The following is a 24273-nucleotide window of genomic DNA, read 5'->3' on the forward strand; positions in this document are numbered from 1 at the left end:
TGTTCCCGAAGGAAACATATGAGGGCTTGCCACCTAGTCATGACTACTACAGGGCTCCTGTGCCTTGGACACTGACTTGACAGGAAGTAGTGCCGCTTGTAGCATAAGCCCCCAATTGAGAAACATCTGGACCCTTTAACAGATATTGCCAAATGTAGAGGAAACCGCCTGGAGTAGATCAAGGGAAGTAATAGTGCCACTGTATTCTGCTCTGGTCAGACCTCACCTGGAGTACTGTGTCCAGTTCTGGGCACCACAATTCAAGAAGGACACTGACAAACTGGAACGTGTCCAGAGGAGGGCAACCAAAATGGTCAAAGGCCTGGAAACGATGCCTTATGAGGAACAGCTAAGGGAGCTGGGCATGTTTAGCCTGGAGAAGAGGAGGTTAAGGGGTGATATGATAGCCATGTTCAAATATATAAAAGGATGTCACATAGAGGAGGGAGAAAGGTTGTTTTCTGCTGCTCCAGAGAAGCGGACACGGAGCAATGGATCCAAACTACAAGAAAGAAGATTCCACCTAAACATTAGGAAGAACGTCCTGACAGTAAGAGCTGTTCGACAGTGGAATTTGCTGCCAAGGCGTGTGGTGGAGTCTCCTACTTTGGAGGTCTTTAAGCAGAGGCTTGACAACCATATGTCAGGAGTGCTCTGATGGTGTTTCCTGCTTGGCAGGGGGTTGGACTCGATGGCCCTTGCGGTCTCTTCCAACTCTATGATTCTATGATTCTATGATTCTATTCTAAGCAGGAAGAACAGCCAGGATCATTGCTGGAGTGAGCCTTCTTCCTGACCTGTACTAAAACGGGTGTGAGAATATATATTCCTGGTATAAAGCCCTGCCTTTGCTGTGGGCATTTAATGGGAATAAAGGGGCTTTGGATGTGGTGTAACAATGCCACACCCACAACCCACCCAATTTTTACCCATACAGCCAATGTGCATGCTGGTGGCATTCTGGGAGAGGGATCCTGGACTTTTGCCAATGTATCTGACATCCCAGATCAGATCATTTAATATGGTCAGCGCCTTTATAACTTCCACTGTACATAACCAATACATTAGCACCATGCCAGCATTTGTTAATTGTGTCCACAGAGGGACCATGTGTGCCAGACCTGCCTGCTCCACCCCTAAACTTCCCACATTGACATCTGAAGGGATTTTAAACACAATCGTCTGAAGGCAGTTACAATTTTCCCTCAAAACAGGAAGCCTGTGTAAATCGGTTCCTGATCACAAGAAGGTGGAAACTTTAGGAGGCAGCTCACCCTCCATGGATGCAATTACTGAATTACTGAATAGGGCTATGATATTGCTTCTCCAGAAATGTATTGGAAGTATTAATGTAACTGAGGAGAGTGGAACCATTACATTAAGAGCAGCACAAAACTGGAAGCAGCAGCACAGAAAGCAGTCATGACTCAGCATTTCTTCTTTATCGTGACATTCTGAATGTTTCAAAGACACCTCCACAATTAAGTCTAAGTGTAAACCATGTAATATAGACACAAAACTTTCTGAACTTTTGTTAGAGTTCTTCACGCATTTAATATATGGCTCATATCCAAAAGAAATGTTAGGAGGCTGAGATAGTTTTTTCCAAGGTGTTGTGTGTGCTGTGATGGGCACGTGAAGTCATCAAAACTTTTCCAACTTGGTGTTGCCATGAAAATTATCATTCTTTATCAATCTTCTGAGAAAAATACAAAAACTTATGCAAAGCCACAAAGACTTACAAACTACCCAACCCAAGATGAACTTATCATGTCTGATTTCAATGGATTTTTCAAGTGCTTAACTCAGTCTTTTGTTTTCTTTATCTTTTTAGGTAAGTTCATGAAGATACCAACAAAAGGTAAGTTCGATGTTGTTCACAATACCGGGAGATGCTAGTAAAGTGGTAGATGGATGTTAATGAAGTTGTAGACAGGGTGCCGGCATTTTGCACCTGTTTCACCCTGGCGGTCCAAGTAATCGAAAGGCCACTGTTCGCCCCCGACGGGGTCCTTTTACTGGGGCTTGCAGGTAGCCCACTCCCAAGGTAGTTTTCCGGGCTTCTTCAGTGGTCTAATCTCAAAGCCTTGATACGTACCGTATTTTCCCCTCTATAACACGCAGATTTTTTCTCCTAAAAAGGAAGGGGAAATGTCTGTGCGTGTTATTGAGCGAATGTGTGGTCCCTGGAGCCGAAAAATCAGGCAAAAATCAAATCGCGCTTCACGGAGAAGGGAAACTTGAAAAGAGGAAGCGGCTGCTTTCCTGCATTCTGCCTCAGGGTCTTACTGCCCACCCTGCTCTGTTTCGTTGCTGTGTTTGCTGAAACGGAACAAAGAGCAGGGAAAGCCCCTCCCCTCCAGGCAAGCAGAGGGGAAAGCAGAGTTCCTCTCTGTGCTCCAGTGCTGCTGGGGGAGAGGGAGAGAGAGGGGGGGAGGGAGAGAGAGAGAGGGGGGCGGGAGGGAGAGAGAGGGGGGGAGGGAGAGAGAGAGGGGGCGGGAGGGAGAGAGAGGGGGAGGGGGAGAGAGAGAGAGAGAGAGATGGTTGGCTTCGGCGGGGAGAAACTTTTGCCTTTCTTTCCTCCCTCCCGTTAAATCCCTCTCCTGCATTCTTAGCCAGCTGCTTCTCTGCACACCCCTCTCATGTCCCTTCTTTGTTTTTCCTTCGCTCCCCACTTAAAATGTGGTTACAAAGCATAGATCCATATGGATCCTCAGGATCTTTGCATTGGGTCACCCCAAATTCACCATCAGATCACATAGCATGTCCATGGCTACAGCCTGCACCAAAAAAATCACGCACCCACTGTTGCCTGGGGCTGCAATGGTGCAAAAACGTGGTTACAAAGCATGGATCCACATGGATCCTCAGGATTTTTGCATTGGGTCACCCCAAATTCACCATCAGATCACATGTCTGTGGCCACAGCATGAAGCACAAAAATGATACATCCACTGTTTCATTCAGAATGTTTTTTCCTCCTCTAAAAACGATGTGCGTGTTATGGTCAGGTGCGTGTTATAGAGCGAAAAATACGGTATATTGATATTCAGCTTCATAGAGAATACTATTTCTTGGCTTAAGCTTAAGAGACTGATTTGCTTAGCAAATCTTCATGAATTTACCTAAAAAAGGTAAAGAAAACAAAAGACTGAGATAAGCACTTGAAAAATCCATTGAAATCAGACATGGTAAGTTCATCTTAGGCTGAGTAGTTCGTAAGTCTCTGTGGCTTTGCATCGGTTTTTGTCCTTTTCTCAGAAGATTGATAAAGAATGTATAATCATTTTGGTAATTATTGTGTGCATATTAATCGCCAACGTGTTGCATGAGTTGTACTACTTCTATCAGCAGCACAGGTTGCATTTTTCTAGCATGAAAATTATCATTGGCAATAGAAAAGTACTTAATATCCATAATCCTGTCAGGCACTGTGTCAGCTACAACTGTGTTGAAGAAGTGGAGGAGGAATGAGAATACGTATCACCTGATGGACAGTGGGCAATCCCAGAAGTAATGAAATCACCCCCAGTTAGTAATGGGAGTTGCCATAAATAATTATGACGCATGTGCTGGAAAGGGATTCGCCATACAGTTGCTATCTGCTTTCAGAATGTTGCATGGGAAGCCTTGCAGGAGGAAATGCTCGAGACTTTGCCAAGGCCTTCAATAGCAAAAAAAGGAAAGAACAGAACCATATGGGAAGACCATATGGAACATCAAGGAGTAAATTTTCACCACATGATGACAGCAGCAGATCTGTGATTCTGGACAATTAAGAAGATTTAATTGTGCATAACACGGTGTGGATGATGTCACTGGTATTTATGAAAAAGGGAACTACAATGTGGGCAGACTGGAATTTCAAAGGGTTGTTAGATGAATTTCCCCAAAAGAAAGACAAATCCACCAGTACCCAACATCACTACAAGTTGTGGCAGAAACTATTAAAAGATCCCCCAGAAAAGCAGAGTGCCAGCTGAAGAACATGGCAAAACATAAATTTGACATATGGTTTGGCCAGGGGCATAATGCCAGTCGCCAGCGCCCAGGGCGGGTGCCCGTGCATGCGTGCCAGGCAGGCAAGGAGGCAACTCTCCAGCCTTTGCTGCCACCAGGTTGGCGCACCAGGAGCAGGGCACTGAGGGTGAAGGGTGTCCTCCACACTCTCCAGCCCTTGCTACCGCTGGGCAGGTTATTGCATACCAGGCAGGGGCAGGAGGTTATTGGTTTATTTGGTTTTTGTTTTGATTGTGTATTTTTTTATCTTGTATTTTTATACTGTGAACCGCCCTGAGATCTACAGATGAAGGGCAGTATACCAATTTTATAATTTAAATAAAATAAAATAAAATATAAAATAAAAAAAATAAAGGCAGGCTACACTATCTTCTAACTGCAGCTATGGAAAACATACGGTATATTTCAATAAACTCTATAGCAATTGTGGCATCCCTTCTGAAATAGTTAAGGAGCTTCAGGCATTCCGCAGGGCCTGTAAGACAGAGTTGTTCCGCCTGGCCTTTGGCTTGGAGCCAATTTGATTCCCTCCCTCTCTTTATTTTTTCTTTTCCTTCTCCTCCTGCGATGAGGTATTTTAATATTTCAATATTTTAATGTTGTATTTTAATTTTGTTTTAAGTTGTAATCATTCAACTTGTTTTTATTATTGCTTGTTAGCCGCCCTAAGCCCGGCCTTGGCTGGGGAGGGCGGGGTATAAATAAATTATTATTATTATTATTATTATTATTATTATTATTATTATTATTATTATTATTATTATTATTATTCACCCTCCAAAAATGAAGATTTGACTGAGGAAATGAGGAACATAAGAACATGGCAAACTATGCAGAATCACACCATTGATTCATCTTGCTCACTACAGTGGTACCTCGGGTTACATACGCTTCAAGTTACATACACTTCAGGTTACAGACTCCGCTAACCCAGAAATAGTACCTCAGGTTAAGAACTTTGCTTCAGGATGAGAACAGAAATCGTGCTGCGGCGGCACAGCAGCAGCAGGAGGCCCCATTAGCTAAAGTGGTGCTTCAGGTTAAGAACAGTTTCAGGTTAAGAATGGACCTCCAGAACGAATTAAGTATGTAACCAGAAGTACCACTGCATAGTCTATTTTGACTGGCAGCAGCCTTCCAAGATTTCAGACAGGGCTCTTTCCCTACCTGGGAAATCCCAGCAATTTAATCTGGGATATTTTGCATGCAAAGCAGTTGTTTTTACCATCAATGCGTTTCTGGAATTTAGTATCCATGCGTTTCTGGAATTTTTAAAGAAAACTGAATCAGGTGAGCTTGGGGAAATAGTGTTGGTTTACCTACATCCAGCTAATTTACCTGCTTAAAAGTTTTCTCACTGTATACACCTTGGCAATCACAACTTGCAGACAGACAGACAGACAGACAGACAGACAGACAGATGATAGTCAGATGTCAACCTTCTGTTTTGTCAGCTCAATTATGACCGATGGCTTTTCTGACTACACCACAGTTCCAAAAATGGAGGAGACTCACCCTGGCATTACAATATATTTCATACAAGGGGCTCCTATCAAAGAACTTTCCTGATATTCCCAGAAAAATATTTGTAAATGAATCATAAGGACAGTGGCAACTAAAAACAATCTAAACTTTATGTACACATCCACATGCACCCCATTATATTTTAAACTCAGAGAGGCCCATGAACATACACCTTATTTCAATGAACTGACTTTTGTACAACTTCGGAAAGCTTTTACAGAGTTATGATTAAATACAATAAACTCTGCTTATAGAGATGGGAGACACAGAGGCATACCAACAAACAAACGTGTTTGCATTAGGGGATGTGCTGAAGTAAAGGACCTTATGCATTATATCTTGCGCTGCCCCTTATATAATGAAGCAAGAGAACGATTTTTAGCACCTATAATGACAAGGTCCCCTGGCCAGAACCCCTCTGACATGATTTTATATCTCCTCGCAGACATAGATAAGTATGTGACCTGGCATGTAGAACTCTTTGCAACTGCCGCTAGGAAAATTAGAGCAAATTATATAGCCAAGATAGCCATGAACTGTAAAGGAGATGAATTTATTTGACCCTATCTACATCAAGCTATATTCTATCTTTATCACCAAACTCTGAATATAATTGCACATTGTATTAACATTATTTTTTAATATATTAGTGGCCATGTGGTGATTTCAGCCTATAAATTTTATTGTTTAATGTCTTAACCTGTATATTAAGGTACTTTTATAGCTCTGCTTAGAGTAGGTAATGTCTTGATAATATAATTTTTAAAAGTTTTTTGCATTAATCCAGCATATTTTCTTTTAATTGTTGAATGATTCTGTGTACAATGCGGCAGCTTTTGCCTATGTGCAATAAAACTGACTGGCTGACTGACTGACTGACAAGGGGCTCCATCCAAATGACAAACAGAAAGGAATTTCTCAAGATCTGCTGTTGACCTGACAGTCAACACCAATATTACAAGTTGTCTAACAGGATTTTAACATTTACCAATTCAGTATCTGCCAGACAGAGCTGGGCATGAAGCCATTCCATGAGAACAAGCATTTTGAGCCACGTGCAAAAAGTTTCCACAAACAGGAAGGTGTTACTGCTGAACTTTGATTTGCCAGTGTTAAGAAAATATCATGCAGAGTTGAACACCATCTTTGTAAAGACTGAATAACGCTGATAGCCATTCTAATGGCATCTAAACAACCCTTGTTTCACTATTGTGCTTGAGTTTACAATCTTCTATAAGGATGCTGTTGATATAATGGGGGGGGGGGGGGACTCTCAGGCTGCAAACTTGTCCCCATTTACCTGGGAGCAGGTCCTACTGAACGCAGTGGGACTTACTTCTGAGTAGATATGCATGTAATTGCAGTCAGGGTTGTTTCTAAAGTGGTCTCAAGGCTTTTGGGGAATCCATTGCATCTACCATAGAGGTCCTGATACAGGGGGAAACTACAACTACTACTAATAAAAATTTATTGTTTTACATATGTTCAGAAGTGGTTATTATAAATTTACATATTCTAGGACTCAGCTGAAATAAAAAAATTAAGATCTTATATATATAATAAACGTTCATAAATGTACCAAACACGTACATAAATATATAAACCACATGTCTGAAGCAGCACAGGAAAACAGCCCTGAAACTACCGTATTTTGACTCCCAAACTGACTGAATTATTTCTCTGAAAGGTCAAGGGAAACAGAAAAGCCTCCCCATTGTCTTTTCATTCACAAATCCTGTATTAAGGGTATGTCTGTGTATGAATAGGGTGAGCCTGTGACCTGGCTCAGGAACTAAGTACTTATCATTACAAAAGACTGGCCAGGCTCCCCAGGGTATCCAATCAAGTAAGCATTAACAGGTAACCTGCCAGACAGATAAACAACACACTCAGATTTCTGTTGTAGACCACCCTTTCTGTGATGTAGGTATGATGTGTCTGGGGGGTGGTCTTGAGCTACACCCCTTCTGTGATGTATGTATAATGTTTCTGGGGGTGGTCTTGGACTCCAAGGAGGGCAATTTAAAATGTCTATATAAGGGTTGGCACATCTTTGTTCGGGGTCCTCCTCCTCCTGCTTATGGGGGAAGCACCCTGTTACAACAGTTCAATAAAAATCAGGCTTACTAGCTACTTTGCTTCTCAATATTCTCTGGTTGGCCTGTTATTTTCTCCGACCGATGGAGAACCTGCAAAGGACTCTATAAGGACTCGTGTCCCCCATAAGGGAATATGGGCAGATTTTCGTTTATTACACAGCCCTGGTGCTAAAAACAAGATTCTGGGGCTGAGTATCCCTCTCCGCTTGCTTGCTTGCTTACTTGAAATATCGCAACCAGAAATGTCCTCCAAATCGTGAGTTTATTAAAAAAAACCAAGGCCATAAAAATGGTCTGCAATTCCACTCTTTCCTTCAGTCTGTTGCCACCTTTTGATCTGGTCCTATTAGAAGCTGGGCCCTTATTAGCACATTGGTAGGTAGCAAGGTGTATGTGTATCTCCATGTATGGAAATGTTTGTCTGCTTATTTCTGCGTATCAAGCTGTTGTTAAAGGAACAAGTCAGGTCAGGATTTCCCCCCCTGATCAGTTAGCAACCCTAGCTAGGACCCTCATTTAGACATGACCTGTAATATTGTTTTTAAATTTACTCACTCATGCATTGAACCTTTATCTCATTCTGTTCACCATTATATAGTTGGAAGTCAGGTTATTGTGCAATTGTTTTTCTGTCCACTTGTTGGGTTGTTAACATGCAGTCTGGCCTGTTAACGGAAAAATCCGAGGGCTCTCTTGGACAAAAACAAAGACACCAACCAGGATAACTTGGAGCAAAACAGCAGCCTGTAGGCTTGGCCTTTATTGACTGTTGCAACAGGGTATTTCCTTCACTTGCAAGAGAGAGGAAAAGACCCAGAACAATGGGTTGCAAGACCTTATAAAAACTTTTGAAATTCCCCTCCTCTAGCTCAAGCCCACCCCCAGAAACATCATGCATACATTACAGAAAGGGTTGACATCATGCATACATTACAGAAAGGAGGGGTTGAGGGAGGAGTTGTGGTGGTAACCTGAGTGTCCTGTCACCTGGCTGGTTCCTCCTTTCCCCCTCCCCATGAGTACTTTCCAGGTGACAATGGGGAGTTTGCAGTTTCCTGCCCCCAGAGGGAAGATCTGATCATTGTCCTTTGTTTCAGCCTGTGGTGAATCCACTGTTCTTTGTGATTTTGATTGTCTTCTGTCTGGGATTATCAGGGTTGACATAGCAACTGGGCAGGGCTCCTGTGGATGTGCTGGTATGCTGAAGAGATTATGGCTGACCAGAAACCAAGCACCCCCCTCAGATAGTCCTTGTCACATGGAGTAAAAAATGGAACAGTGCAAATCCGATGTATGGTTGATTTTCTATGAATTTATAACAGAAATGTGGCGTATGTAGTGTGTGAGTGTGAGTGTGTGTGAAGTTTGTGCAAACAGAATGATTGGGGTGGGGGGGTTCCTGCTACAGTTCCCCCCTTCGGAGATAAGATTGCAAAGGTGGCTACTTTGCAATCCTTTTCTCCGCACAATTTAAGGTGGTAAATAATAACCTGGTATTCTCCGTCCCAGATGTGTGTGTCCATGTGAACCTGAAAGGGACTTGGATATCATGCTACTTTAAGGATATTTGCCTAGAAATATAATGGTGTAACAGTGCACATAGTTAGACATAGGATATCACGTAAATTACTATTTTGTTGCTCAGTTACTTGTGGTATTCTAGCACCTTGGAAGAAATATTTTCTCAATAGTGATCTATGCTTTACATTTAGGCAGGAAGGTCCACTAATGACTGAAAAGTGCAGTTTGCTTCCCCCCCGCCATTTTTGTGTTCTCAGGTGTCAAGGTAGCTCTTCTGTGGTCTCACATCGGCATGGTGTCGCAGTAGTGGCAATCCCTGGTGAATCCACTTAGGGCTTTCATATTTATCATGTAGCCTGGTACCCACCACAGCTGGCACAGGTTTCGGACACGTCCTGAGAGAAATGCCTTTGCCTTGGCCAAAATCCATGGGATTCCTTATTATTATTACAGGCTCTGGTCTTGCAGTCATGGGAGTTGCTCACTTGCACTTTAAGGATCAAAGAGCTAATTGCAGCCTGGATACACTTGCCCAATTCAAACTGAGTCCAATTTGAATTTATGTGCCCATGGTTCTCAACTCTTGAAACCAATCTGTTAAAAGAAAACCATTCTTAACAAGGGCAGTTGTCCAAATAAGTCAATTTAACTCTATAAGGGATCATTCCTGCTAAACCAAAGCATATGCACCTTCATGTACCTGGTGTTTTATGGATCCAGAAGATTGTCCTTGGCAAAATGAGGTTTAACACATTTTAAAATGGATAGGGAAAGTTGGCAGAGTGCCAGGTGGAACAATTAAATGTGGTTATAAGTTGATCTAAACATTGGACTACACAATAGTGCGAGCTATTAGAAAGTATAAAATGCATGAGAATTCTCCATTGGTGTGTAAGCAATAAGACATTAAACATAAAAACAATTACACACAAAAATTGCCCCCCTTTGTGGAAATCACACTGTCAGACACATTTCAACATTCTTACATAATAACACATAATACAAAACAAACTAATTAAATATCAGTTACATATCTTGACACAATTGTGATCTTTTATGCATGTATCTTTTGAATCCTGGAGCACAGTCTTAAGGTTCAAAAGTGAGAAAATGTCCTTGCAATTCAACTCCTCCCCTTAGCCATGAGGGGTTGTTGCTGCTTTTCATCATTGCACATCTGTAGAAGTGATATCCTGTAAGGGGCAGGGTTTGGGGGCTTAAAGACAGTTAGAAAAGGGAGGGGGCAAAAGGCAAAAAGGATGTCCTTCGGTTTCTGTTGGAAGCTGCAAATAATAAAAATCTTAGCGAATTAAGCGTTTCATTCATTCCAATATTATTATCACATTTTCCTATAACTACTGTTATTATCTGCCAAGTTCATTTGCTTTCCTTCACTTTGGAGAGAAAGAGAACTGTAAAAAATACAAAGGTTAAAAAATACAAAAGAAAGCAAAAAATTAGATTACCAGTCAGATGAAAACAAACTTGACACAAAGACATCAGATTTAGAAAAGAATTATTATTAAATATATTATCAAAACCACGCAGATTACTACTAGACTGAAAAAATGGGAAAACCATGGGGGGGAAAAACTTTAAATTCACCATGTGCTATTTGATAAAAGAACTTCATTAAACTGACTTTCAACATGTGATGAACATGTCCCCAAAGTAAAACACACACACACAAAATGACCTATGAGGAACCAAATAAATAAATGCTAAAACACACAATTAATAAGTAACCTGAAGTAATCTGTTTTGGCATTCTAACATCGCAAATGAAAATAAAATAGTGTTTCTTGATGTGACAACATCAACTGTAATGTTAATACTGGGAAATGAGTTAATACCAAGAAAATGAATGGCAATTTAAAGTTGTGCAGGTACCTTGCACTAGCCAAATTGACAGAATAAGAAATGCTCAGGCAAAAAGGTAAACAAATACCATTCCACAAACAATGTTTGGTTGTGGAAGTCACTAATATAGCATGGATTCAGACTTGTTTCACAGAACAGAAAGAAAGTTGCTGTGGGAGGAAAAAGGGACAAACACTTTGTTATCGGGGTTCACATATCCTGTTAAAAGGGAAAATTATTTCATGTGAGAAGCTTGTCAGGAAATGCTGTTCCTAAAATTCCCATTGGGGGGGGGATGCTTTGATATTTACCTGTGAAAAGAATTTGGCATGTTAAGATTTGAAACCTGGAAGGCTCTTGGCTTTTGATGGGCTAGTTTTTTGTTTTTGTTTTTTTTTTTTAAAGCCTTTTGTCTTACGTAGCCTCTGGAGCAAAGAAACATTTAGGGTGATTTCCCTCAATGGTTCAAAGTTTTTGCATTTGGATAAATTTCTCTCTGTAGTTGTCGAAGAAACCTCCTCTCCCCCTTACAGTTCCCCCCTTCCTCTCTCTCTCTTCTTTAGCTAATCTGGCCTCTGTGCATGTGCAGAGTTCATGTCTCAGCAAACGTTTTATACTATTGAAATGTTGCATCCTTTGGCTAAATTACCATCCTTTGGCTAAATTACCATTTGAATAAGGGAAAGGAAGGGTAAGGAGTAGATTTTGAAAACAGGGTTTGATTTTAAACAAAAAAGAGAAACTCAGCAATTTAGGTATTTACCAAAGCTAGCAATTTCAGCCCAAGCAAACTGAGACTGCTTCCTTTATGTACAGGAAAGGGCTAATATCCCTCTGGCCATTCGCGGAACAATCAACCGCTCTCTTATTTATGAGTAAAATGGCCAGAGTTAGAATTCCTAGGATTTTTTTTTTTTTTAACTTCTCAGCCATTTCAGCCTTACCATTTGCAGACAAAAAAAATATTATTATTATTATTATTAATATTATTATTATTTCCTGCCCTTTATTTACAGGAATGGTCAAGGCTAATTCTACTTGATTATTCATTTGTATGTGCTTAAACTTTGAGTAGACTTTTAAGTCTGATTTTTAAATAGTAGACAAAATGATAAACACTGTAATCACTCAAATGCTTGGTATTACCAGTTGGGCTTCACCTCTCACCTTTTAAAACTAAAGAGCAAAGCTAGGCTGAATTTCAACTCCATTACCACACCAGAATTTAAGAATTACCCTCCAATGCTTGCAGACACATGGTCTTCCACACAGCCACAAATTGGGAGAGTTGAAAGGGACCCTGGGGTCATCTAGTCCAACCCTCCAAAATATAGGGTTCACAGCAAGATTTCACAGCAAGATTTGTACTACCAAAGAGGCATACACATTTAAGTACAGATTTACAGCTGGGAAAGGAAACATCTATACTCCTGAGAGGATCTCTTATAAAGCACAGTTAAAGCAGCCCTAGATTTGATTTTTTTTAAAGGGAATACACAAGTGTTGCCCCCTCCCCTCTTTGCAGTTTCCTTTAAAGGAAGCTTACTCGGGAGTAAATTTACCTAGCACAGAAGTAAGAAGGGAGAAACCAACTGAAAGAGGCAGAGTGAAACAAGGGGGAGGGGGGCATTTTCTAACAAAAGAGGCCATGAAGTCTTATAGAGACTGATATCAGGAGCCTTACAATAACTCTTCTGTCCAACCAAATCAAAGTTAAAACTGGACTCAAATATTTTTTCTTAGAATGAACACCATACTTTTATAGGCATACGCTTAATGAAATACATACACTGCATTTTAGCTTGAGAGAGCAGTTGTGCTCAACTAGGCTTTTGCAGCAGAAACATTAGGTTAACTTCACCTTCTCACAAACTCAAAAGTTACAACAAACATCATTTGCCATTAGACTTAGAATCACCCTCCTCACTTAAAACTAGAAGAAAGAGGTGGGGTAATCCCCCTTTCAGAACACAAGTAGCACGTATACAGGATTTTACCACTTGGGAGGAAAACTCTCTTTTAGAGCCTCTCTCAAGTAACAAACATTTGCACACTCCATTCTCCATTTTGTTTTGTTTAAGATTGATAAGGCGCAACATGGCTTCCTTAGATTTAAAATTTTGAAGCAAGCTTGCAATTTAAAACTATGTGCATTTAAGAACAGTCTGTGGATGCCAAGGCCAATGTAAATACAAACCCTTGAAATATTCCTGAATCTTTGAGTACATCTCTTATTCATTTATTTTATTTTATTTTATTATTTTTTTTTAAGAGAAACTAAAATCTCTAATGCGTGGGCTCTCAGGCTGGGCTGTTATTATATCTACTGCCTTCTGAGCACCATTAAGTTTACAGTTTCATGTTCCAGCTGTAGGCTACAGTTTAACAACACAAACTTAACCATTTTTGCCCCTTTATTTTATTTTTATTTTTTCTCTAATTGGAGATGACAAGCTGGAGGGGCATATTAGAGTCCTCTCTGGGGCAAAAAGGCTTCATGGAAGCTTTGTTGCCAGGAGGAGTCCAGCTAGGGTGTTTAGTGAGCTCCCATTCTCTCATATGTTATTTTTGGGCTTTTTTTTTTTTCGTTAACAAAGTACGCTAAAGACAGAAAGAGTGGAAACATACACACAAGGGAGGAAAGGGGGCAATGGTAAAGAAAGGGGGGACAGATAAAAGATCCTTTCAGTACTCAAAGTACCCTTGACTAACACAATTCCTACTTATCTATAAACCACGAATTAAATTCTGGAAATCTCAAACCTGAACCTGAAACAAAACCACGGGTCTCTCAGCCCAGAAACTCAAACCACGGGTCTCTCTGCCCGGAATTCCTTTACCTCAGCGCTGCTTCACAAGACTAATCCTAGTGTGGGGCCCCACTTCGTGAACCGCCCCTTCTACCCTCCACAACAGCCTCCTGCCTAGCCTTTGAGACTAAGTTTGGGCTCCCTACTGGACGCCTGCGCTGTGCAGTGCCAGATTGGGGGTCCGAGAAAACAAAGTTTTGAAAGGGGAGCAGACGACCTTGCGTTCTCACATACCCAGGTCATCCCTAACAAAGGTCGCCAGGCAGGAGGGGAAGGTTCATTTGCAGAGTTAGGGTAGGTGGAGAGTAAGAGAATACTTGAAAGACTCCTCTGGACGACTCCGAGAGAGGGATGTCAGAGAAACAGTAAAAGAGCCACGCTTTCCCGGACTCAATTCCAAGACGGAAAACGGGGGAGAAAAGAGATAGAGAGATTAAGATGTTCCTGGACGACCCCGGGGGGGAACATCGGAAAACAGCAAAAGGTACCACAATTTCCCCGGCCACACACCGTGTAAGAAATTGAGGGGAGAGAAAGAGAAAGGTTTTGGCGTACCCAGACGACTCCGAGAGGTATGCGCCACACAGTAAAGTTCCGCGATCTCCCTGGCCACTTTCCGAAGGGGAGAATCGGGTTAGAAAAGGGTAAAGTTAGAGCGCACCCGGCCGACTCCGAGGGGCTACGCCAGAAATGAAAGAAGGAAAGTCTGGCTGTCGTGGGGTCGTTACTTTTCCACCCCCCTCCCAATGCATTTACTTCAAACCATACTCACGTTCGAAGATGTCCCCCGCAAATCCCAGGATCCTTTTCTTTTTAGCCGGCTTGACCTCGCCTTTGCTCCCCTGGTTGAGCTTTTGGTGACGATTGATTACCGCCCGCAAAGAGGAGGCAGGGAGAGGAAGAAGGATCCCTGGGCTAAGGTTGCCCAGTGGCGCCCGATCCCTTCTATCTCCCCTCTCACCTTTACAGGAGAACCAAGTGTCCCTGAGTCGCGGTCGCCAACTGTTAACGGAAAAATCCGAGGGCTCTCTTGGACAAAAACAAAGACACCAACCAGGATAACTTGGAGCAAAACAGCAGCCTGTAGGCTTGGCCTTTATTGACTGTTGCAACAGGGTATTTCCTTCACTTGCAAGAGAGAGGAAAAGACCCAGAACAATGGGTTGCAAGACCTTATAAAAACTTTTGAAATTCCCCTCCTCTAGCTCAAGCCCACCCCCAGAAACATCATGCATACATTACAGAAAGGGTTGACATCATGCATACATTACAGAAAGGAGGGGTTGAGGGAGGAGTTGTGGTGGTAACCTGAGTGTCCTGTCACCTGGCTGGTTCCTCCTTTCCCCCTCCCCATGAGTACTTTCCAGGTGACAATGGGGAGTTTGCAGTTTCCTGCCCCCAGAGGGAAGATCTGATCATTGTCCTTTGTTTCAGCCTGTGGTGAATCCACTGTTCTTTGTGATTTTGATTGTCTTCTGTCTGGGATTATCAGGGTTGACATAGCAACTGGGCAGGGCTCCTGTGGATGTGCTGGTATGCTGAAGAGATTATGGCTGACCAGAAACCAAGCACCCCCCTCAGATAGTCCTTGTCACATGGAGTAAAAAATGGAACAGTGCAAATCCGATGTATGGTTGATTTTCTATGAATTTATAACAGAAATGTGGCGTATGTAGTGTGTGAGTGTGAGTGTGTGTGAAGTTTGTGCAAACAGAATGATTGGGGTGGGGGGGTTCCTGCTACAGGCCCTATGCATGTTTTCTCTGATTTCAATGGAATATGCTCATAAGTAATTGTGCAGAGAACTTGCAACCTCAGTGGAATTTCAGTCGTGAAACTTTTTTCTTCAGTTCATAGGTCTGTTGTGAAAAACAATTCTTTTCCCCCAAATCAGTCTTCTAGAACAATTTTTCACAATTTCAATAAATGAAGAAAAAAAATTACAATTCATCAAAGATGATGAAACAAGTCTAAATAATATATTTTTTAAAAAAGAAAACACCCCCTTGACTCTATTTCCAAAGAAAGCTGCAAGCCACTTCATTTATTTTCTTTTTTGATTACCGTAAGCTGTGCATAGTATTTGCTGTGAGTCTGCCTGGCAAAAATCCTTACATAGCTCCTTTATCACGGAGTCTCTCAACAGTAATGCTTAAAAATGCTACTGTGGGATATTCACATTTGTAAAATCTGTTACAATTCAGTATGATTTTATCATACTATAAATTGGCAATTGTTTATCTACAGCATGAATTCAATTGCTAGTTCCCTAGATTAGACGAGTACTTCAGCAGCAAAAGCAATTAAGCAGTAAATAGATTTTGAGCTTTGTGGGGGCAGGGGACATTACCTATTTTGTCTCTGTCAGCTCTGGAGGATTGCTTGGAAACTGCAGTTAGGGCAGAGCAGGCTGCCTTGAACACTTTCATCAGCAATCCAGTCTGTGCCCTAGCTTCCTACAACCGTAGTCTTTTACACACATGCGCACACATCCCACTTGAGAACTGTAGCCGTCTTGAGCATTCTCTGAAAGCAGTTTAAAGAACTGTCTGCATCAGTATTTAGTGACTTGAATTCATGCCAGTAGGAAACAGAATTTTCACAATTCCCTGCATTTCCAACGTTCAGGCTATGTGTGCAATTTATAGCACTGTCAACAACCCAAGAGGGAGGTATCAATAGGAACGGGAGATTGCAGAAGAATTTGAGGGAAATCTACATACGATCTATCCAGAATCACATGTATTATCCATTATGGGCCCCAAGCTCCTGATGAATCATAAGTCCACATTCACTTCAGAGGAAGGGGTATTCCAGCTGAGGATTTAGGACAAACAGTACTGGTGTGGCACTCAAAAGTCAAGCAGGAAGAAAGGCTTGAAACCTGTCTTTTCGTCTTCTTCTTCTTAAAGCTCTTCAGTGCCTGTACCTCAAGAGGCACCTTCCATGCCTCTGCCCTTGAATTACTATAATGAATTTCAAAATTGCGTAAAATCACATACAAATCACCCACCCTAACTCAGTGTGTAGCATGGGTTGCCAGTGTCTGGGGAGAGCACAGGCCTGCCTTACCCATAGAGGCTAGTGGCGCGGGACGCGAGGGTGCCAAGTTCTGGAGGGCACCAGGCAAGAGTCCAGGGAACACCGAACGAGCACACTGAGTGAAGGTGCATGCACTGCTCCTGCTGAGCGTCAGCTCAGTTTTTTCCCTTTTAGCCTGCAGGCGCCAAATTCTGCGGGGTGCCAGAAGGCTAAACCAAGCCGACGCTCGGTGGGAGCGGCACACGCACCCTCGCTCGCTCGGCGCAGGCCTGCTCACTCAGTGTGCTGCCTGCCATGGCCACTGTGGCACAAAGCAGCTAGCTGAGCTGGGAAGTGCCGCGTCTAGCCTCCGCCTCTTCCCCGCCAGAGGAGCCGCCCTCCAGCCGCTGCCCGCCTCCTCCAGCTGGTTGACAACTCTGGGAAAGGGGGGCGCCAGAGGGATCTTTGCACCACAGCGCCAGATATGCTTAAGACGGCCCTGGGAGAGCAAATCACTGACACTATCAAAGCACCCTGCCTCCCCAAGCCAGGTGGGGTCACACTGCTGCCTGCCTGTCAACACAGGGGGGAGCTCAGCCAGCCGACATGGCCCTTGTTGGGCGAATCCCCATGCTGGGTCAGGATGTGCTGGGATAACCCCTTGCCCACCTCCTTCCGTCTGTGCCTCCTCACTGTGGACCTGGGCTGCTCTGCCGTCTTCGCCAGGTCAGTACAGGGATCCCTGCAGAAGCCAGTACCTGGTTGCGCCCCCTCAGAATTTTGCACCCAGGGCCCCCACCACCCCTGTTCTCCTGTGCTACACCGCTGCTCTAACCGCAGCATCAGAAAAACATTGGAAAGGGATCTACACTACATTCACACCAAATGCCTACTGAAGTGTCCTTTGGAATATACATTGATGACTCTGTAATGTGAGCACTGCAAGATTTAATATTAAAATACCTTCCTCAAATGTCCTTTTGGAGTCATAATTGTTCCTTAAATTACTGGTAGGAATGTTAAACTACTTTCCAACAATCTGACATGATTGCTGAGGCTCAATCCTTTTTGTTGCTAGAGGTCCTCAGTACCTTCTGGAATCAGGCGAGGTCACAAGTCAGGATCCCAGTCAGGAACCCTGTTTTGAACCCCATTAATTGGGAGAGACAGGATGTCACCACAGATTAACAGCGTTTCTATTGCATAGAGCACCTAAATTAAACTACATGGAGCTGACTAAAATTCAGTCTGACAGTTGTGAAATTATTACATATTTTAATATGAACATGCTAGTTCCATTGTGCTCAGAGCATCTTCAAAAGCTTGCAAACTACTTCAGAACACCTGCAGTTGCCGATAGCAAACAAAAAGATCATTATCACTCACAACTTGCTTTTATATAGCCAGTTGAACCCACAGCAACACTGGTGAAAGTCACCAAAAGAATATGTTCACTGTAATTTGATACCTAATAAGGTATACAGTCAAATGGTATGTAGTCCTGCTAGAATTTGTCCTTGTTTCAAATTGTTGTTTGAGGGACATTATTGTTCTTTTAAGGGATTTATTATTATTATTTATTGATTATACAGTAATCGTCGACGGAGTTGTGCCAAGTTCGTTGGATTCTCAGCTCAAATCCCTACATGGCGAGTCTGTTGAGGGGAATGGGTTTTATCTCCCTAGTTGAAAGATTGGGAGAGGGTGGAGATGGAGAGGAAATGAAATGAAATGAAATGAAACAGTTTTGGGGTTTTTGGCCATCAACCTGTGGGATTTGCAGTGGTAGTTGTACTGAATGTGAAATTTGTATTTGTATATAACATATATTGATTTTTGTTGAGACAAACTGCTTTGAAATTTCATGAAAAATAAAGCACAATAAAAGTTAATCCTATTTTCTCTTTCACAAATACCAACAATTTTAATATGAGAAAATAAACATTAGAAAATCACATTTTGGGGAAATTTCTATCATAATCCTTTACTTCCACATGAAGGCAACCACAGGACAACTTATTCAAAGCAGAATTCTAGTAAGCAGTGTCTAATAGCAGAGGTTGCTAATTACAGATGTATAATAACTTTTATCATAGTTGGCTCAAAATCATTGCTAGGCTTATTTCTTGCATACATGAGAAGCACAAATATAAAGACTGCGAACTTAAAAGTGCTATAAAAAGACAAATGATGTATTTTATTATATATGAGAAGCACTTCAGGCTCCATATGGGTTTTATTTGTACTCCAGCCTGACATTTACTGGGGCTTATTGTTCTTGGAGCTTTTAAAATCAGATGGTCACTTTTCAGATACTTCTAACAGCAAAAAAAAAACATCCAAATGTTATTGGACAATAAAAAAATAAAATCATTGTCAAATATTTATACAGTGGTACCTCAGGTTACATACGCTTCAGGTTACAGACTCCGCTAACCCAGAAATAGTACCTCGGGTTAAGAACTTTGCTTCAGGATGAGAACAGAAATCGTGCTCCGGCGGCACAGCAGCAGCAGGAGGCCCCATTAGCTAAAGTGGTGCTTCAGGTTAAGTACAGTTTCAGGTTAAGAATGGACCTCCGGAATGAGTTAAGTACTTAACCTGAGGTACCACTGTACAGTCTAAAAAACCAAAGGTGCAATCCTAACCCCATCACTTTTATGTCATATTGTATTTTATTGTACTGTCTTACTGTAAAATACAATAAATAAGGAAAGCAATAAAAACACAATTAAAATACATACAGCATATAGCACAGCACATTACAATTGCTACAGTAGGCAGAAAAATCATTAAATGGTCCAATAAGGCCCTCAGCAATTTTTGCGTAGTCCTGGGGGTGGGGTGGGATTTGGGAACAACGGGGTTGTGCCAATGGAAGTTAAGCCAGTGTCAACGACAAAAAGAAGCATGCCAAGGGCATATTGAGGTGGGGAATGAGGTGAACCAATCCTAACTCCTATCATTCACTTATCCCACCTTCAGAGATTAGTGCAACTAACACCATCATAAATGCAAATGTAACTAAATTAATTCTACATAAATCAAGAAAATGAAAGCTTACACTGCCTCACACAATCCTGCAGGAACAGTTAGGATGCTACTTAAACTACACAGGAGATAGGCCATAGGCCTGGCGTAAAAAGGTAAAGGACCCCTGACAGTTAGGTCCAGTCACGAACGACTCTGGGGTTGCGGTGCTCATCTTACTTTACTGGCAGAGGGAGCTGACGTTTGTCCGCAGACAGTTTTCCCGGGTCATGTGGCCAGCATGACTAAGCCACTTCTGTTGCAACAGAACACCGAAATCAGAGCAGCGCACGGAAACGCCATATACCTTCCCGCCGGAGTGGTACCTATTTATCTACTTGCACTTTGACATGCTTTCAAACTGCTAGGTTGGCAGGAGCAGGGACCAAGAAACAGGAGCTCACCCCGTCCCGGGGATTCGAACCGCCGACCTTCCGATTGGCAAGCCCAAAGCTCAGTGGTTTAGACCACAGCGCCACCCGTGTATAGGCCTGGTGTATCTGCCTGTTTAGGGGTTTCTCTCCATTCTCTTTATTTTACAATTTTAATAGTGTTGGCAATGTTAAAAATACAGTCAAAGTACAGCACAGTTTCTACTAGGTAATCCTTTTTTTATTTTTTGATACCAACAGCCCAGAGGGTGGTACTTTGAAAGCTAACAGCTGAAAGACTGCATTTAATGAGAGATTGGATGTCAATTTTCTAGTAAGACTAAAAAGCATTTTTATTAGTCTTCTGTAACTTACTCTGTAAAACCACTTCAAATACTTGTTTTTAAAGATACTGTCATATTTGAACCAAAGTACTTCAGTGCTTGCAGCAATATAGAGAATAAATGCAAATCACAGGAGTCTATGCGCTTTGCTAACCAACTGAAGTGCCTATGGCTGCAATCCTACACGCACCTACCTGGTAGTAAGACCATCTGCACTCTACTGCATAGGGCTTGCTCCTGAGTAGACACAGGATTGCACTGGTACAATGCGTGTAGAGGGAGGATTAAGCCACGAAATGGCAGGACTCTAGGGAGTTGGCTTGATGACCCATAAAGCTGATAACTTAGTGTTTCTATTTTTGAAGTCCGCATGTAAAATATAGTAAGCATTTTATTATTTGTTATTCAGTATGTAACCTGAGATACCACTGTATATATATTTCATGTTATAGTAAGTTTCTAGAGAGTAGATTATGAGTCTTTGTAAATTGTGTTTCTAAAGGAACTCTTGTTATTGCCAAACGCCAATGTGTTCGCATTATTAAGTTATGAATAAAAAAATCACTTTAAGTTAGAGCTTAATAATTATTTCACTATTAATATACTTCTTCTTAATTGTATTTCACTACAGTGGTACCTCGGGTTACAGATGCTTCAGGTTGCATACACTTCAGGTTACAGACTCCGCTAACCCAGAAATAGTACCTCGGGTTAAGAACTTTGCTTCAGGATGAGAACAGAAATAGTGCTCTGGCGGCGCAGCAGCAGGAGGAGGCCCCATTAGCTAAAGTGGTGCTTCAGGTTAAGAACAGTTTCAGGTTAAGAACGGACCTCTGGAACGAATTAAGATCTTCACCCGAGTTACCACTGTATGAATATAGATGCAGGTAGGTAGCAGTGTTGGTCTGCTGTAGTCGAAACAAAATTTAAAAAAAACTCCTTCCAGTAGCACCTTGGTATCCGAAGAAGTGTGCATGCACACAAAATCTCATACCAGTAACAAATTTAGTCGATCTCTAAGATGCTACTGGAAGGAATTTTTTTCTTTTGTTTCGACTATTAATATACTTCTTCTTAATTGTATTTCAGTTCAACAATTACTTTGATAAAATACATATTTTGTTACGTGCAAATGGCTTGAGATACCTCTTAGGTCCAGAAATTACTATATAGCACATATTCAACACACAAAAGTGACAATTTGTTGTGGACAAAGGACAGCTGGATATATAAAGGGCCCCATTACCGTCAGGAGCTGAGGGCCTCATCAAACCTAAATCCGGCCCTGTATAAACACGTATGTGTGTGTGTATGTATATACATATATATGCGCCACACCCCCTCAACAGTATTTATAGGAACTCAAACACTGAGATCCTGCTCTGTTCCAGTAACAAGAAGCCGAAAGCACCAGCCTGAAGATGACGAGTGAGACCTCGTCGAAACGTCGCCTAGACACCCCAACTCTTACACGGGAAGACACCCGAAGACACCAAAACCTGCATTCCTGTACCCGTGAAAATCTACGAAAGCAAATACATATATATACATATACACACACACACACACACATATATATATATATATATACGTAAATATATATATCTCAAACCTAAATCCGGCCCTGTATAAACACGTGTGTGTGTGTGTATGTGTGTATATATATGTATACACACACACACACACACATATATATATATACACACACACACACACACACACACACACGTGTTTATACAGGGCCGGATTTAGGTTTGATGAGGCCCTCAGACATATATATATATGTATGTGTATGCATAGGCGCCGACTCCATGGGGCTTGAGGGGGCCCGAGCCCCCTCAAAAATTCGTTTGGGGGGGCTCAGCCCCCCCAATAATCTCGGGCGGCGGTGGGCGCGTCTACGGCTTTTATAGGGCGCCCGGCGCGCACCAGCTCGATAACGGGCACCGGCGCGGCGGGGGGCGCCGGGCCGGGGGAGGGGGGCGGCCGGCCTGTCTCCTTGGCAACCCCATTGAGCAGCGCCGGCTCCCCCGGGAGGGCCATCCCCCCGCGCCGCCGATCGCCAACACCGCCGACGCTGTGGCTGCCCGAGCCCGAGCCCTACCCGAAGCCCGAGCCCGACCCGGAGCCTGAGCCCGAGCCCAAGCCCGTCAGTCAGTCAGTCAGTCAGGAAGGAGAAATGGGGAGGGAGACGAGGGAGGAAAATTGCGCGCAGGGTGAAGAAAGGAGAAGGGCGAACAAGACGAGCTTCCAACCCAAAAAAGGGCTGGAAGACTGGGAGGATGAAGGATCGGGAAAGAAAGCGACGCCTTCCCCGCCCGCGACGTCGCCCGCTTGTCATTGGCAGCGCAGCGGGCGCCCAGAGGGGCTGGGCACCAGCGCAGGGCCGCTCCGCAGCCGCGGAGGACAGCTGCGCGGCTAGCAAGGTGTGCCGCGTAGAGCGCGGCCCTTGTGTGGCCCGGTGGCCAGGCAAGCTTGGGCGGGGACCCCCATGCAAATCTAAGATGGGAGAAGAGGGCAGAGCAAAGGGGGTCCCTTCCCCAACCTCCGGCTCTGAGACTTCCCTGAGCCCCAGAAAAGCGAAAGGATTTTCTCTTCTTCTTTTTTTATAAATATTTTATTAAGTTTTCAAATACAAAGTTAGAAACATACACTGAAGAAAAAAGTAAAAGAACAAGAAAAAGAAAAAAAGTAAAAGAAGAAAAGAAAACCAACCATTCAACACATTTTTTATATAACTAACTGGACTTCCTCCCATCTCCCTTACCCTGCATTCTTTATAATAAAGATATCAGCAAATTATTACCTTGTTTCGTACCTTATTTTGTACTTTTCAAATACTATACCTCTAAATTTAACATACTTTTCATCAGTTACTTATATCTTAAATTAAACATAGTATTACCTTAGATTTTGACCTTTTCTTACTTAAAATATAATTTCCTGTTTCCCAAATCTAATTGCTGAAGCTATAGTTTCCGAATCGTGTAAATTTTTAACATTCATACAACTTATATTGTTTTTGTAAATAGTCCTTAAATTTTTTCCAGTCCTCTTCCGTTGTTTCTTCTCCCAAATCTCGGATTCTGCCAGTCATTTCAGCCAGTTCCATGTAGTCCATCAATTGCGTCTGCCACTCTTCCAGTGTGGGCAAATCTTGTGTCTTCCAATATTTTGCGATAAGTATTCTTGCTGCTGTAGTTGCATACATAAAGAAAGTTCTATCCTTCTTCAACACTTTCTGGCCAACAATGCCCAAGAGGAAGGCCTCTGGTTTCTTGGGAAAGGTATACTTAAATACCTTTTTTAACTCATTATAGATCATTTCCCAGAAGGCCTTCACTTTTGGACAAGTCCACCAGAGGTGAAAGAATGTCCCTTCAGCCTCCTTACATTTCCAACATTTATTATCAGACAGGTGATATATTTTTGCAAGCTTGACTGGGGTCATGTACCACCTATAAATCATTTTCATAATATTTTCCTTCAAGGCATTACATGCCGTGAATTTCATTCCGGTGGTCCATAACCTTTTCCAGTCCTCAAACATGATGTTATACCCAATATCCTGAGCCCATTTTATCATGGCTGATTTGACTGTCTCATCCTGAGTGATTTTCTCTTCAACCTGCCCTCCATCCTCTTGCAGAAAACTCTTTGCCTGCCCTGCCCG

The 24273-nt window shown here is 42.5% G+C and overlaps 1 protein-coding gene across 1 annotated transcript in view; it reads left to right on the forward strand.

The window, feature by feature from the left end:
* LOC310692401 (uncharacterized protein) overlaps nt 1-24273 on the forward strand; it is a 137690-nt gene that overhangs the window by 35758 nt on the left and 77659 nt on the right. The window lies entirely within an intron of this gene.

Source organism: Podarcis liolepis, assembly GCF_965112155.1.
Source record: "Podarcis liolepis genome assembly, chromosome: 13".
In the NCBI taxonomy this organism is placed as follows: Eukaryota; Metazoa; Chordata; class Lepidosauria; order Squamata; family Lacertidae; genus Podarcis; species Podarcis liolepis.